This window comes from Alosa pseudoharengus, unplaced genomic scaffold (genome assembly GCF_046254945.1).
Source record: "Alosa pseudoharengus isolate Yale_2024_CS ecotype anadromous, Long Island Sound unplaced genomic scaffold, YU_APseudo_1.1 YU_APseudo_1.1_scf_14, whole genome shotgun sequence".
NCBI lineage: Eukaryota > Metazoa > Chordata > Actinopteri > Clupeiformes > Clupeidae > Alosa > Alosa pseudoharengus.
In genome coordinates, this window is record NW_027468609.1 from 32511714 (window position 1) to 32527509 (window position 15796).

At 42.6% G+C, this 15796-nt stretch overlaps 1 long non-coding RNA gene across 1 annotated transcript in view; it reads right to left on the bottom strand.

Moving 5' to 3' along the window:
* Positions 1-15545: 15545 nt before the first annotated feature.
* The window catches only part of LOC143122557 (uncharacterized), a 2055-nt gene continuing 1804 nt past the window's right edge, over positions 15546-15796 (bottom strand). The window contains exon 3 of the long non-coding RNA XR_012986720.1: positions 15546-15796. This exon is cut by the window's right edge and continues 236 nt beyond it. This is a non-coding gene — a long non-coding RNA (uncharacterized LOC143122557).

Below are 15796 nucleotides of genomic sequence, written 5' to 3' on the forward strand. Positions count from 1 at the left end.
AGCCAATCAACCACAAACCAGGCACTCAATAAATGTGTAAGGAACCCGATATTTAAGTGCAGTATAAAAACAGCTTTGTGGGTGGATGGAAATTTCAAGCATCATGCAAGGACATATCTGGGTATCATAGCACTCCAATAGTTGCCTGTAAATTTAAAAAAAAAGGCCTAGCCTACAGACAATGTCAACCTAATAACACAGGTAATTAAATAATGGAAAAACCAGGCACATTGAATAGGTTTGTAGAGAACGATTAAAGTAGGCCTATATAGGCAGACAGTTCCAACGAGTTCCACAAACCATTTATCAACCTGAGTGGCCCATTAATTAGTCATAGGCTAGACCTAGGCTACATATCAACATAAGACTAGCTTGTGCTAGTTTCTGCCTAGCAATAACGTCAATGCTTTAGCTCCGCTAACCTTTCTCTCTGCCTTCCATCCATGTGTAAAACAGCAAGCAACCACGCAAATCCATCGACCTTTCAAAAATCCTGTAGTTTTCCTCGAACTTGATCGCTTGTAGGGTCATGCCATTAGACGAGGGCCGGGCCGCTCATTTATCCCCCTACATTTCTGTAAATAGACTTGACCTGCAATCGGTTCAATGGATAAACCAGAAACATTCCTCATTCTCAGCTTTGCTCCATTCTAGCCTAGGCCTGCGTTAATTTAATAACAAACAAACAAATTAAATTGTCTTTTTTATTTTATTTGTGACCATGAAAGTTCTGTAACGCCTGAATAAGACAAAAAATAATTAAGATAAAAAATTAAGGCCTACACAAAAATCAGCATGGGAGAGATTAGTGTGCAGGGTAACCATGAATGACATAGTGAGCGAGTGGTATAAATATTGGTTGGACTTCTTAGAACTCTGATCTGTAGATCTCGGAGATTTTTTAGCGGAAATGCATTTCTCATGTAGGCTACGACGCACGGCCGCGATAAAAGCTCTATGGGTCGGCCCGTACATCGGCCGGCAGACCGGGAAAACTCCCGACCGTACCGATTGCCACTCCTCCCCTGCAGATGAATATGGTAAAAATCTCAATAGATTTCCCATAAAACATCCTCAGTTGATTATTTACATTTAGTCAAATATGCAATAGTTTGCAATATATTAACTACAGTAACCATAACACTGGATGATGTCAGGTTCATAAATTCTTTTTGTTTTTCATTTTGGTGACACATTAGAGTGTATAAATTTCAGTAATGTATCAGTAATTTGTATATGGCTAACAGGCAAATAGGCTCAGACTTATAACAAGCATATAACAGGTATATAAAATGAAAAAGACCTAGTCCAGGGCCGAGTTGTAGTTTCAGTGTAATTTTCTGAAGTGATTTTGTATGTGGGTTATTTAGTGAAAATGGTCTGTGGCCTTATGCAGTGAGTGCCGAGTGAGTGCAGAGACGAGCAACTCCCGTGCCCTTCCTGAGGTTCACCAGCACCATACACGGATGAAGAATTCCACATCCAGCTGCAGTCACCTCAGTAGGACAATCTGGCATGGTATGACTCACACACACACACACACACACACACACACACACACACACACTCTTCCTCCATCTCTCTCTGTCACACACACATACACAAACTGCAAGACACACACACAGAATGTCAGCTTCACCTTTTTCTACCCCTCATCCCTTTCTCCCCTCTTTCTCTCTATGTCTCTCTCTCTCTCTCAAACACACAAATTCCCACCCAGCTCAGACTCCTAATGTCTGCTGTGCGCTTATGGACTTGTTTATGAAAGTCAAGGAGAGGGAGGGAGTTGGGACCAGAGCCAGAGAGTGGGTGGCCTACTGCCCTCCATAGACTGGGTAACTGTGGCTGGCTAATCAGATTTAGCTCTGTTTACCTGTTAAAGCATAACAGCAGACCCAGACAGAAATATAGATAGACTGGTATAAATAAAAGCTCCATTGGTAAAGTTGTTGTAGAAATTGCCATCTACCTCAAAAGTAATTGAATTAAGCTAAATGGAACGATTTAGGCAAATGTTAGTCGTAGTCTTGCTCATGTGCCCAGGATATAAACTGTGTCAGTGCAGAACTCCATGTTCTTGGCAAGTTGGTTGCTGTCAAAATGCTACTGCTGATCATGTCTTTAGTGTTTTTAAGCATAAATTGTGGTGTGTTTTGGACTCATGCACTATGTGTTGAAAAAGGATTTAACACAGATAAACCAGATATATGTGTGTGAGTACATGCTGCACCAAGCTAATCCTTAAAGGCGCTGTAACTCATTAATGAGGATGTTCCTGGACGTTTTTATGTGTTGACATATCTAGGTCCTCTAAATTGTCAACAACGGCAGAAGGAACACCTAAAACAAAGCAGCAACAGATACAATAAGTGCAGGAACTAATGCCAGCTATTATTCCTGATATGGAGTCTGTCATATACCTTTTATTTATTTTCTTATTTCATCAAACGTCAAAACACACACACACACACACACACACACACACACACACACACACACACACACACACACACACACACACACACACACACACACACACACACACACACACACACACACACACACACACACACACACACACACACACTGACTTTCTCCAACTTTTGCACATCTCCATAGAACTTTTTATTTATTATTTTTGATTTCTCCTCCATCTATCTACCCATGTCCTTGATTGCCTAGCCTTTCTGCCCCCCCTTCCCCCAACCCCACCCCCATCCCCAACACACACACAAAAAACACACACACTTACATCATCACTGTCATCACCTCACATACATACTGCACACTGCTTGCTACAGTAAGCCTCCTCTACATACTTGCTGCACACTGCCTGCTTTTTTCCCTGTAAGTCAAGTCAAGTTAAGTCAAGTCAAGTCAAGTCAAGTCAGTTTTATTTGTATAGGGCATCCTGAATTTCCCCTTGGGGATCAATAAAGTATTTATCTATCTATCTATCTAACATGCACAGAGTGCAACCCAAAGCGCTCCACATAAGACATTGTCACATGTCCACATTGTCACATTGACACATAGGGCCCTGGGCTCTATCTTCCGTCCCGGCGCAATTGACTTTGTATACTCACGCATTTGTCTTTCCTATTTTGCAGTCAGCGCATATTGGAATTTTCCCTCCACAGGTACATGCCTGTAAATTAGGGAATTCGATTGCGCCCACGGGGGCGGTTCAGCGAAAAGACGGGGCGTGTTCCGGCGCAAACGTTCACTGTTGATATTTTGCAGTTTCAGAAAACAATTCCGCCACAGACCAGGAACTCCCTGGTCTAAAGTCTGTGGCGAAAATGCAGATGCTATTTTAAGGGCGCATGCATGACCACAGGCCTGCATGAATGAATGCGTTGCACACCAATCTACAGACACCCCCGTGCACAGACGGAAACATTCAAAGCCTTGATAATATTTGTCCATTTCCCGGTTTTGTTCGTGCATTGGTGACCTAAATATTTAGTAGCCTATAAAGTACAACATCTACATGCAATATCTTTACAACAACGCCTAATTACGACCTATTAATCTGGACAACTTTATAGGCTACAGCCCTATAAAGGCTAAAGTTACTTTTAGTTTTGTTCCAATTTACCGTTGTGTAAGGTTTTAAGCACCATAATTTTGCCTACCTTGTTGTAGCCCATCTGAAATAACTCCAAGCTTTGCTATGTTCCCTCCATCCTTTCGTTATTTTCAAAAAACGTTTTATATCCATGATGGCCTTGAAGTCTTGAGTTAGTGAATTAGCTTAAATCAGCTTTTCATGTGCTGTTAACCAGCAACAGATAGTACAAGAAAGCAGCAAGTATGGTTACAATTTCTGTACAATTTCTGTAGTTGCTGCATCCATTCATTGTTATTCTCTATCCTGCTCAAATAAATGTTGTGCGTGAATTAAGTTGATGATAACGTGTTTACAAACTCTGCTTTACAGAAAATATTGTAAATAGTCTACTGTCACGCAGTTAATGGGATACTGTGCAGAGTTGAAAGTTAGGTCAACTTAAACGAAGCCCTTGCTTGGCCGCCTGTGCTGCGCAACGCACACTTAACTCCTCTCATCTATACAATGTAGTTCCCATTTCTGTAAACCATACATAAATTTAAAGAAAAATATTACCACTCGAGGGAAATCAGTGTGGTGTCCATGTGAAAAAATTGGCATAAATCTAGCGTACACATTTTCACGAATCACTGATGTGTTGATGACATAAATTAGGAAATGTTAGAGGACTTAAGGAGACGTGATGTTGAACTGCATGCCGATGCCATTTAACCCAAATGCCCCAGCGGCAGCACGGGAGAGAAGAGATTAACTGACGGAAGATATGCATTGTCTATAGAGAGGTAATGTTAGATTACATTGTACATTGCAAATATATCACCATGCATTCATAACCTCGTGATTCAGTGAGAATGATCCCAAAACATCGGAAAGTATGTCTTTGTGACAATTCTGTATTACATTTTGTCAAGATGAAAAATCAATAGCTAACTGTTCTCAACTGAACAGTGATTATAGCGCTGTGAATGCTCCTGGCTGCGCCTGGCAAATACGCCACCATAATAGCAATCAGCTATGGAACAAGCGTGCCTGTTGTTAAAGGGAATGTGAGATGACGCTCTGATTGGTTTATTGCACGTTACGCCCAAACCACACCCATGATTAATGTAGCTACTTCAGACCACCCCATTTTAGATTTGCGTTGGGCGCAACAGTCAATATCCCGCCGGTAAAATAGCATCAGCGCCCAAGATCCGCCCACAAAGTCACTTGCGTTTTGCACGAAGACACTTCCGTTTCAGACCATTAAAATAGGGCCCCCCATCTCACGTCTCCTTAAGTCCTCTAACATTTCCTAATTTATGTCATCAACACATCAGTGATTCGTGAAAATGTGTACGCTAGATTTATGCCTATTTTTTCACATGGACACCACACTGATTTCCCTCGAGTGGTAATATTTTTCTTTGAAATTATGTATGGTTTACAGAAATGGGAACTACATTGTATAGATGAGAGGAGTGTGAGAAGTGTGCGTTGCGCAGCACAGGCGGCCAAGCAAGGGCTTCGTTTAAGTTGACCTAACTTTCAACTCTGCACAGTATCCCATTAACTGCGTGACAGTAGACTATTTACAATATTTTCTGTAAAGCAGAGTTTGTAAACACATTATCATCAACTTAATTCACGCACAACATTTATTTGAGCAGGAGAGAGAATAACAATGAATGGATGCAGCAACTACAGAAATTGTACAGAAATTGTAACCATACTTGCTGCTTTCTTGTACTATCTGTTGCTGGTTAACAGCTAATTCACTAACTCAAGACTTCAAGGCCATCATGGATATAAAACGTTTTTTGAAAATAACGAAAGGATGGAGGGAACATAGCAAAGCTTGGAGTTATTTCAGATGGGCTACAACAAGGTAGGCAAAATTATGGTGCTTAAAACCTTACACAACGGTAAATTGGAACAAAACTAAAAGTAACTTTAGCCTTTATAGGGCTGTAGCCTATAAAGTTGTCCAGATTAATAGGTCGTAATTAGGCGTTGTTGTAAAGATATTGCATGTAGATGTTGTACTTTATAGGCTACTAAATATTTAGGTCACCAATGCACGAACAAAACCGGGAAATGGACAAATATTATCAAGGCTTTGAATGTTTCCGTCTGTGCATGGGGGTGTCTGTAGATTGGTGTGCAACGCATTCATTCATGCAGGCCTGTGGTCATGCATGCGCCCTTAAAATAGCATCTGCATTTTCGCCACAGACTTTAGACCAGGGAGTTCCTGGTCTGTGGCGGAATTGTTTTCTGAAATTGCAAAATATCAACAGTGAACGTTTGCGCCGGAACACACCCCGTCTTTTCGCTGAACCGCCCCCATGGGCGCAATCGAATTCCCTAATTTACAGGCATGTACCTGTGGAGGGAAATTCCAATATGCGCTGACTGCAAAATAGGAAAGACAAACGCGCGAGTATACAAAGTCAATTGCGCCGGGACAGAAGATAGAGCCCATAGACTTAAAAAGACATTAGATGCCGGACAGCATCCGATGCAACGCCAACAAAGTTCTTTACAACTGACCTGTAGCTACTGCTGGTGTCAATAAAACTTGGTCCACGCTTCATACTGATGTCATGACTCTTTATTTTCTTTGCTCGTCATGAGCACCGTGAAAACTGGCAGACAACAACAAAACACATACCATGCATTAATATTAAGCAAGAAGACATACAAAAATGTATAAAGAAAATACAATAAATTCAGGCAATTACCGTGTACGCCTTGTACCAGCGGTAGAATCTCTGGAGCGTTGCAAACGCAGTGCACACAAACTAATTTCAGAAGTCCTGACCCTAACGCTTCCAGGTCATAAGTTTATTCAAGGTCACATGACATACACAGCTCATGAAATACAACCAAACGATAAATTAAACAAAACCAACCCAAGGACAAAATATAATCATATCCACCCACGCAGCAAAATAAACATACAAAAAAAAGGAAACAAAAACAGACAAACTTTCATCATAATTATTATTCAACGGAGGAATCACATGCTCCCATACAGGCCTATCAACGCCAGTTACATGACCAACCCGGTGAACTCACTGGCAGTCTGGAGATAACGTTAACGTTAGGCCTTGTTCTGGAGATCACTGGAAGCATAACAGTCCGAAGTCGTGGGCGATCTTGTAGATCAGCAACTCGGTGGATAAGGATTATATAAGCATTCATTTCTTCACCAAAAAAATGGGTAACACTTTACGGTAAGGGTAGGCTACATGAATTATCATGAATTGAAAAAGAATGAATGAATGTTCAGTAAGTCATAATTCATAACAATGTACCCACCATACCTAATGCTTTAGTTGATGTGTTGATCATGCATGAGGTCACGAATGAGAGACTTTGAACTCATATAAATTCATGATGATTAATGAGATATTAAGGAATGAAGTAATGCATAAATCATAAATTATTCATGTATGAATTCATGAAAATTCATGTACCCTTGTTGTAAAGTGTTACCAAAAATTGAGTATGCCCTTATCAAGGCTTCTGTAGTAATCTGTATTAAACTGATTTATTTCCACTCTGCAGCTCATCAAGTACTAGTTATTTTTGAAAAATTATAATAAACAGTGAACAGTAAACACTCCAGAGGCCGTTAAAAAGATGTCAACATGTCATTTACAGGAAGTGCTTTAAACATTATTGCCTACAGTCCAATCCCCTGCCGTGTGTGCGGGACCATCCCAGAAGAGTGAGCCAGTGTGAGACAGAACAGTGTATATTGACTTCTTTTAGAGCCCCATGCCTTATGATTGCCTGCTCTCCTTCTTTTAGAGCCCCATGCCTTATGATTGCCTGCTCTCCTTCTCTCTTCACTTCGTGGTTGGATCTTACTTCAGATATTTCAGATTCGATGGAATGGGCAGAGCTAATTAGATGACTCAGTTGGCTTTGGTTGAACATCAACATGAATCATGGTGGATTTGTTGAATCATAGCATTATCCACTCGACAAGCAAGCCTAATACCTTTGTTGGTGTAGCATGCTTTGGGCAGACAGGAGAATTCAAACTGAGACCTGGATGATGATGAACAGGCCACTAGCAGAGTGAACGAAAGGTCAGACCATTTGCCCACAGTCAGAACTTTCAACTGTCAACGTTGCTTAAGTGAAGAATTTCCCCTAGTGGTCAGTGAGGAGAACATGTACATGATTTGCCCAAGTGTGTGTATAATTTCAATTTCAATTTCAATTTATTGTGCTTATAGAGCGCCAAAACATAACACATGTATCATGGCGCTTTACAGAATGTAGGCAATCAGAGAAAGAAGGAAAGAAAGGAAGAAAAGGAAAGCAAGAGAGAGGCCCATGGGTAACAGGGGCGAGGAAAAACTCCCTAGAATTGGAGATATATATAGGAAGAAACCTCGAGCAGATCCACGACTCAAGGGCCTGACCCATCTGCCTAGGGTCAGTACATGACAGTAAGGTCTGTATACATGACAAATGCATATGATAGTCGGGTGTAGAGAATAAGACATGGTGTTAAGCACTTGAGCTGAAAGTTACAAGAGGTGGGATGATTACGTATCCGTTATGGTAATTCGTTATTCCTGATTTAGTGACAGAAAGCTCAATAGTATAAATTGTGTGTGTGTGTGTGTGTGTGTTTGTGTGTGTGTGTGTGTGTGTGTGTGAGAGAGAGAGAGAGAGAGAGATTGTGTGGGTGTTGCACAGGGTTTTTGAGTCATTTGTGTTTTACTGCTGCTCTGACAGCCTGCTGTGTGTGTGTGTGTGTCTGTCTGTGTGTGTGTGTGTGTGTCGTCTGCCTGAGGTGTATCCTTTCTTTCTGCTGATTTTATTTACACACCAATTGCCCTAGCAACCAACCAAACACTAACCCCCTGCCCGCCCTGCCTCAAGCTGTGCAATAAATGACCTATTTGCTGTTGACCTACCACTCGCACATCTGGACATCTTACACTGTGAACGTCCAGGTGTGATTGGTGGCCTGGGGCTGGAGGGTGGGGTCAAGAAAGAGACTTTGCTGGTGTGTGTGTGTGTGTGTGTGTGTGTGTGTTACGAGTCCATATCAAAGTAGGGACAGCATAACATAAACGAATTCACCAGAGTCCGGTTGTGCGGGGAAAAATGTAACAATTTAATGCAAAGGAACAATTTAAAACGAATTACCAAACAAAAACATGACGATTACAAAGACCAAAGGAAAAACATTAAAAGAAAGACCTCACGCTTACTGTCTTGTTCGGAGGAAGCTTGCCTGACTCCCGACCGAGCGAACACAAAATAAAAAGTGAGCCTTCCGTGCCACTTCATAACTACTCTAACTATACCCTAAGAACGTGCTGGAAACCTAAACTAATCGCCATGAATAAACGTACAGTATATAGAAATATATTTACATTTAAAGAACTAAAGCTAAACAATAACGTTTAACGTTTCAAACTAAAGTAGCGTGCCCAGTATGTCGTCCGCAAGAAGGCCAAGCCGAGAGAGAGAGACCGACATCTTGGGATAGGGGCGGTATAAGTACTGGAGGGTGGTGCCAGCCATTACGCATCATCCGCGTCCACAGCGCAAACACCAAAACTCCGCCTATAGGAGAAACATAAACAAGGGAGAGAGAGCGATACAAGCCCTGCGTAACAGTGTGTGTGTGTGTGTGTGTGTATAACTACTCAGCACATATGTACTAAATAGTGTCACATTCATTCAATATCATTTCCCAGTTAATACCTATACATATTGGATTAACCAAATGGTTGGCAATGCATTTTACTGTACTATTACATATGTGTATGTGTAGTATGTGTAACATAGGATGTGTAACATGTTTAACCATGTAGTTTAATCATAAAAACACCAGACATCTCATCCAAAGAGAAGTATCATATCCATCTCCATTTCTTAATGCAGAAACTTGGCCCGATGCCTAGAGGTGGTTTCCTTTCACAGCTGCTCTGCTGCAGTCTCATCAGTCAGATAGATATGAGAGGGGGACACTGCATTGCATGGCTGCACCAATAGCACTTCATGGTGGATGGTGGAGAGGCAGGACTGGGGGGATGGGGGGCAGGGGCAGGACTGGGGGGATGGGGGGCAGGGGCAGGACTGGGGGGATGTGGGGCAGGGAGGAGCAGGGATGCAGTGGTGTCTCTGGTCCAGACAGTTCCTGGTGTTTCGTAGAGTTAGCCTGTCTCATGCCTACTCGTGCATGTTTTCACACTCAGTTTCTCTCTCTAGACCCCCCCACCCCAACAACCCTCACACACACATATAGATACATTCACACACAGACACACACTTGAACATTCTACACACAGTTCCTCATCAACGGGGAAAGAAAACCCCAGGAACTCCCAACCCTCCAGGCAAACCCTCGACCCTTCTCATCGGCTCCTTTTTTTCCCCTCTCAGTTCTCAGTTCTCATCTACCCGCCATCTTCTTCACTCCATTTGTCCTCATCTGACGGTAAAGTCATGTGGAGTGAAATAAACAAGTACGACTCTGAGAATGAGAGAGAGAGAGAGAGAGAGAGAGAGAGAGAGAGAACCAAAGCAAGAAGGCTCTGGCTCCAGAACCTCTGGTCGTGATGACATCATCTTCTCCTCTAGTCCCAGCACATCTGGAAACATTTGAGTTTGGGGGTTGTTGGGGGGGTGGGTGGGGGGTGGAGTTTCAGGAGGGGGTGTGTGGGGGAGGGGGGTTGGGGTTGTCAGGGGAGATGAGGGGGAGTTCTGGCCGAGGGGAGGGTTTCATAACAGCTGAGGCTCTACTCAGCAGATCCACATCAGCAGCACTCAGAGAAACAGAAGAGCGAGAGGGGAGGAAAGAGCAAGCCAGGCAGGCACACATGTCACCGTTGATCTTAAGACACCGCAAGAGGTCTGCTACATGTCCTTTATCCACTGATCTCAGAACAGCCGCGGCACCCCTACTCTCCACCGCATGATTGGCCTCGGCACAATCTCAGCACCCACCCAACCAGGTGTGCCTCATAGACACGAGTGGGAAGGCAGCCAGAGGCAGGGAATAGTTATCCTTTGCCCTGCATCCAACAAATTGATAGCTTCATGAAAACCAACCTTGTGAAAATACTTGGAAAGAGACTGTAGTATAACCTGCTAGTCCTCTCAGTGTGTGTGTGGTCATGTGCCCAACTCATCAAACAACTACTAAACAGGGCTTAACCCTCAAAGGTATGGGTTTTTGATTCCGTTCCGCAACAATTCAAAGTTCTAAAATTCTATGTTGAATTCAATGAACCCAGATATTCTTTAGAACGTTCATTTTCCAACTTTCCAGTCACACCAGTGTGACGGTACACCTTTAAGGGCTTAAGCGGTCCCATTTTTTGTCCTGTTCTGGATTGATCCTCTTCATATGTCCTTTTTGCCTTTCACATTTTTGCTCATTTAGCCTTAACAGATGGCTTGACTCACTTCTTAACTTCCCTGCTTTTGTAAACAGTGAGGTTCTTCTTTTTCAACAGTTTATGCTCTCTCCACCTGCCCCGCAGTTGTGACGAGAGCTGAGCCGAGCTCTCCTTCTAAACCATTTGTCTGACATCTCCTGCATTGCCTGTATGGGCTCTGGAGTTTGTTTAACGCTTAACGTTTATTTTAACCCCCGAGGCTGATGAGGGACATGTGGGCCAGCTTGATGGCGTTTGAGTGCCAGTACACGCCATCACCACCAGGGGGCAGGTCACACTTAGCAGCTTAACCAGCTGTGGTGGGTTTTCATTCTCTGGTATTCTACTGTGATCCTCCTCTGCTTTTTCTTGTTCTCCACTTTTTTTTCTTCTCCCCCTTTCCTCTTCCTATTCTAACCCACCGGTCGTCTCTTTTCCCATGTGTGTGTATATACGTGTGGGTGTGTGAGTGAATGAGTGTGTGTGTGTGTGAGAATATGAGAATGTGTGTGTGTGTGTGTGTGTGTGTGTGTGTGTGCATGTGTGTCTGGAATGTACTGTGCAGACGGAGAGCACATATGTGAAGCGTTAAAGACAAATGTAGGCTATTTATCTCTCTTCTTCTCTCTCTTTCTTCCTCTCCTTTTGTTGCTCCTCCTCTTTTCCTCTCACTCCTCACTACCCCCCCCCCCCTCCCCTGTCTCTGCCATGTTTAAAGGATCTCCCTTTGGACCAGTCCTCACTCTCTTTATTTCTCTCTCTCTCTCTCTCTCTCTCACACTCACTCACTCACTCACTCCAGTTAGTCCTGTAGGACACAGTGGGCCAAGGAGGCCACAGCAGCCCCAGTCCAGCTGTAAGCTCTTGGTTCACTCGCAACGGCACACACAATATACAAAACACACATCATATACAGTCCTCACCATGCTGTACTGATACACACACACACACACATACACACTCACACATACACACACATGCACCAACACACGCACACACACACACACACACACACACACACACACACACACACACATACACACACACACACACACATACACACACACACACACAATACATGCACAAAACACTTACACTGAGACACACACCACACCATATTACTGTTCCAGGGTGTAGCTCCAGCAGTTATGAGGTCACATCTTAGCATGTGCCAGACAGTCTCCGAAGGGCAGTGTAGTGGTGAGTTTCACACAGTGAGTTTTATGATGTTTAATGTCATTGGCAACCAAAAGCCCTTTGCTGCAGTTTTCTCCCTCGAGAGAAAACCTCAATAAAGACTGTGCTTGTATGTGTGTGTGTGTGTGTGTGTGTGTGTGGGTTTGTGTGTGTGTATTAATGGTGTGCACTTGAAGCTTCTGAATGATAAAAATCATGATTTTCACAATACCATATAGTGGCACACTGCCTTGGATATCATACATTTATTTGCATCCTGAATACATTTATGGCTGTAAAAAGACAGATTGCCATACATGTGAATTGCAAGTCTCACAGTTCTTTATATGAGGTTCACCTCAATGCATTGTCACTTATACAGCTAATTATACATCATGCTAACAGCAACTATAAATATCCATGCATGTGTATTATAATCAGTGTTTTATGTATGCATAATTATATAACCTATAACTCAAAACTCTCCATGGTGTGTTATCACCCCCACCCATTCCCTACTAAAATCAGCCCCCACACACACACACACATTTCCCTTTCTTCAAATTGGCGACGAGACATTTCAAAGAAGGGGCTTCAGTTGGTTATGGCTGTTTCCCAGAGCTCCTGTGAGAGCTGAGGGGAAGTAGTTTGTGGACAGGCCAGGAAGAGGCGGGAGATGCAGGCCGCTGTGCCGGCGAGGGGGTGTGGGAAGCCACGGGGGGTGGACCGTGGACGTTGTGTGTCAGAGGATGCGTGGTGTTGGGTCAGCACTCAGGCCGAGTGGAGTGGGCCAGAGAGGACTCTGACAACGCACGGCAGAGAGAGGGCAGACAAGGCGGGAGGCACGGACAAGAGTGTGGTACCCACATGTCCCACATTAACATAAACTCGTGTCCTTTCTATCTCTCTCTCTCTCTCTCTCTTCCTCTCTTTCTCACACACACACTTTTGGTTTTCTCTCATCCTCTGAAGGGAAACATCACTTGGAGAAAATGTGACTTTAGGTTTTGGCTTTGATTTGGCTGGTAACATCCGTGGCTGTGTGTGTGTGTGTCTTTGTGTGTGTGCGTGTTACTCATATTTTCCATGTTTTCGTTCCATGCTATGGGTCTGCCACGTCCAATCTTTTTGACATGGCCTGACATTACTTACCTTGGGAAAGGCTGCTTCGGTTACCATGGGAAATGAGGGGCACTATGCCATAGGGGTGCTGGAAGCGGAGGTGTTTGTTGAACATGTCACCGCTGACACGACTGCTGCTACGCTTGTCCTTTTAAGTCTCGCAGTCGCATGGCACTGTTAAGCTTTGAACACACTTGGTAGCAGTGTCATTGTGCCCTTTTTTACAATAATTAATTTTGTACAAGCTTGAGACTTGGAGCAAATGTGTGTGTATGCATAAGTGTAACAGACAGATATGCAGCATATAGTAGGGGAGAGAAAGAGAGAGAGAGAGAGAGAGAGAGAAATTGGGCTGTTTCCATGCTATGTAGTGAAATACAAACCAATTGACCTGTCGCTAAGCCCCGCCCCCCATTGTTACCGTGTGAAAACTCGGACAAACAAACCAGACTTGATTAAAAATACATTGTGGACAATGGCAGCTGACAGTATATGAAAGCAGGCTTTGAGGACGTTTTAATCGATAAGAGGATTTACTTTCCTCCAGAAGCTATCAAAAGGGACTTAATTATGCTATGGAGGGGTGTATTCAAAACTTTAGAATACATACAAGGTGACAAGCAGTTGTGGCAAGTAGCCGTGCAAATCACCGTGCAAAAACCACTGACGTTAATGCTAGCTAGCTAGCTAGTGGAAGATACTAAGATATGTTAGGTTACGTTAATATTTGATGTAGTAAGAATATAGTAGTTGGTTAATGAGCATTTTCATCTTGGGATTTAACACATAGACATACAGTCTATGATTTAACAAGGAACCTGTGCCCATGTTGTTGGCTTAGTAGCCTACATTACGTCGAGCTGTTGCAAACGCGAGAGACGTCCTGTAGTAGGCTACTGCTGATGAAAATATTAGGGGTTTGCACGGCGTGTCATCAGATCTGGACATCGCCATATTGGAGATACTCGCCTCATTAGAAAGCATTAGGCACTGAAGTAAATCCCTAACATCGTCAAGGAAAATGGTTAATTATTGCCGTGTTTTAGGTTGTACCAATAGGTCAGACTGAGAAAAACATCTGGTGTAGGTATCGACTTCCAAACGTTATTAAAAAACCAGGGAGAAGGGACAATAATGCCAGAAGTTATCAGAGGAAGGGGGGCGCTTGTGGTTGAACTTGGTACTTCGTCTCCCTCACCCAACTCATATGGATCTGCGCTGCCAATAATCCGTAATTTCTCGAAATATCGCGCCTTTTCTTGTGGTCCAAGTCCTGCCCTATATGCCTTTGCATCTTAGACGCATTTTGATGAGCTTTTCTGTTGTTTAGACACGGCTACAATCACGTAAGATATCCAAAGTGCATAATACTCCATTGTACTTCATTCACTCAGTATCGCCAATATGGCCGCGCGTGCTGGGTTACCATAGTTAAAGGCCAGAACGTGACGTCGGTGCAAACCCCTAATAGAGTGGTGAAGTCCCGCCCCTTCCGTTTGCCTCCATGGGACCTATCTTTCAAAAAATTTTGAACGGCAGTCTATGGCGAAAAATAAATTATTTTCTGGTTCCGGTTGACTTGTGCCTTGAATTACCCATATGATGTTTGTCAATTTTAAACACAATTTTTCATGTAAAGACATTTGCAGTTTGTTTCGTAACTATTGAATTACAACATTGTGAAAGATCGTAATTCCAACGACTACAACCCCATCAGTCGCGCTAGTGACGTTAGCTCATTCACAGCCACACTAGATTGTACAAGCATACCAGCAACAGGTCTTAATTGGGCTTTCCTTGCCGAAGAAAATACCATGAGTCAGAGGATTAAACACATCAGGTAAGTTGTATTTGTCCATAGACTGCACTGAAAAAAATGGGCTGTTAAATTAACATAAAAAAATCTTGTACATCGGTTGCATCAATTAAATCATGTCCACGAAGTCCAATTAATTCATGTTAAAAGTGGCAAATTGTATTCTGTTAAATTAACATGATTTTTTCATGTGTATGTGAAGAAATTGTTTCTTATCAGTCAAACATGATTTATTTTGCTTTGATGAACATAATTTTTACATGTGCCACTGATATATAAGATTGTCATAAGTCCAACATGATTTTTTTCTTGTTTGATGGACATAATTTTTTTGATGCAACCGATGTACAAGATTTTTTCATGTCATATTTTAAAAACTATTGCATGTCAAATTAACATGTTATTTTAAAAAGCCTCTTCAATAACCTGAAGCAATCAACCACAACTAGAATTTGAGTACACATTTACAACATTTATTTCACATTTCCAGACATTGCAGACAAATGAAATAAAAACGTGATGCATTTATTACAAAAATAAAATGTTCTTGGGCAATATTCGGTGCATTTCAAAATTGCTAGTCCCTTGAACTTTCTACATTGCAAGTCATAACTTTGAAAAGTACAGCCAGTGAACATGCAAGACACAACTTCATTTTTCCTCAGATGTGTGTTGACATGAATGAAATACTCCCTTTCGTTTGGCAAA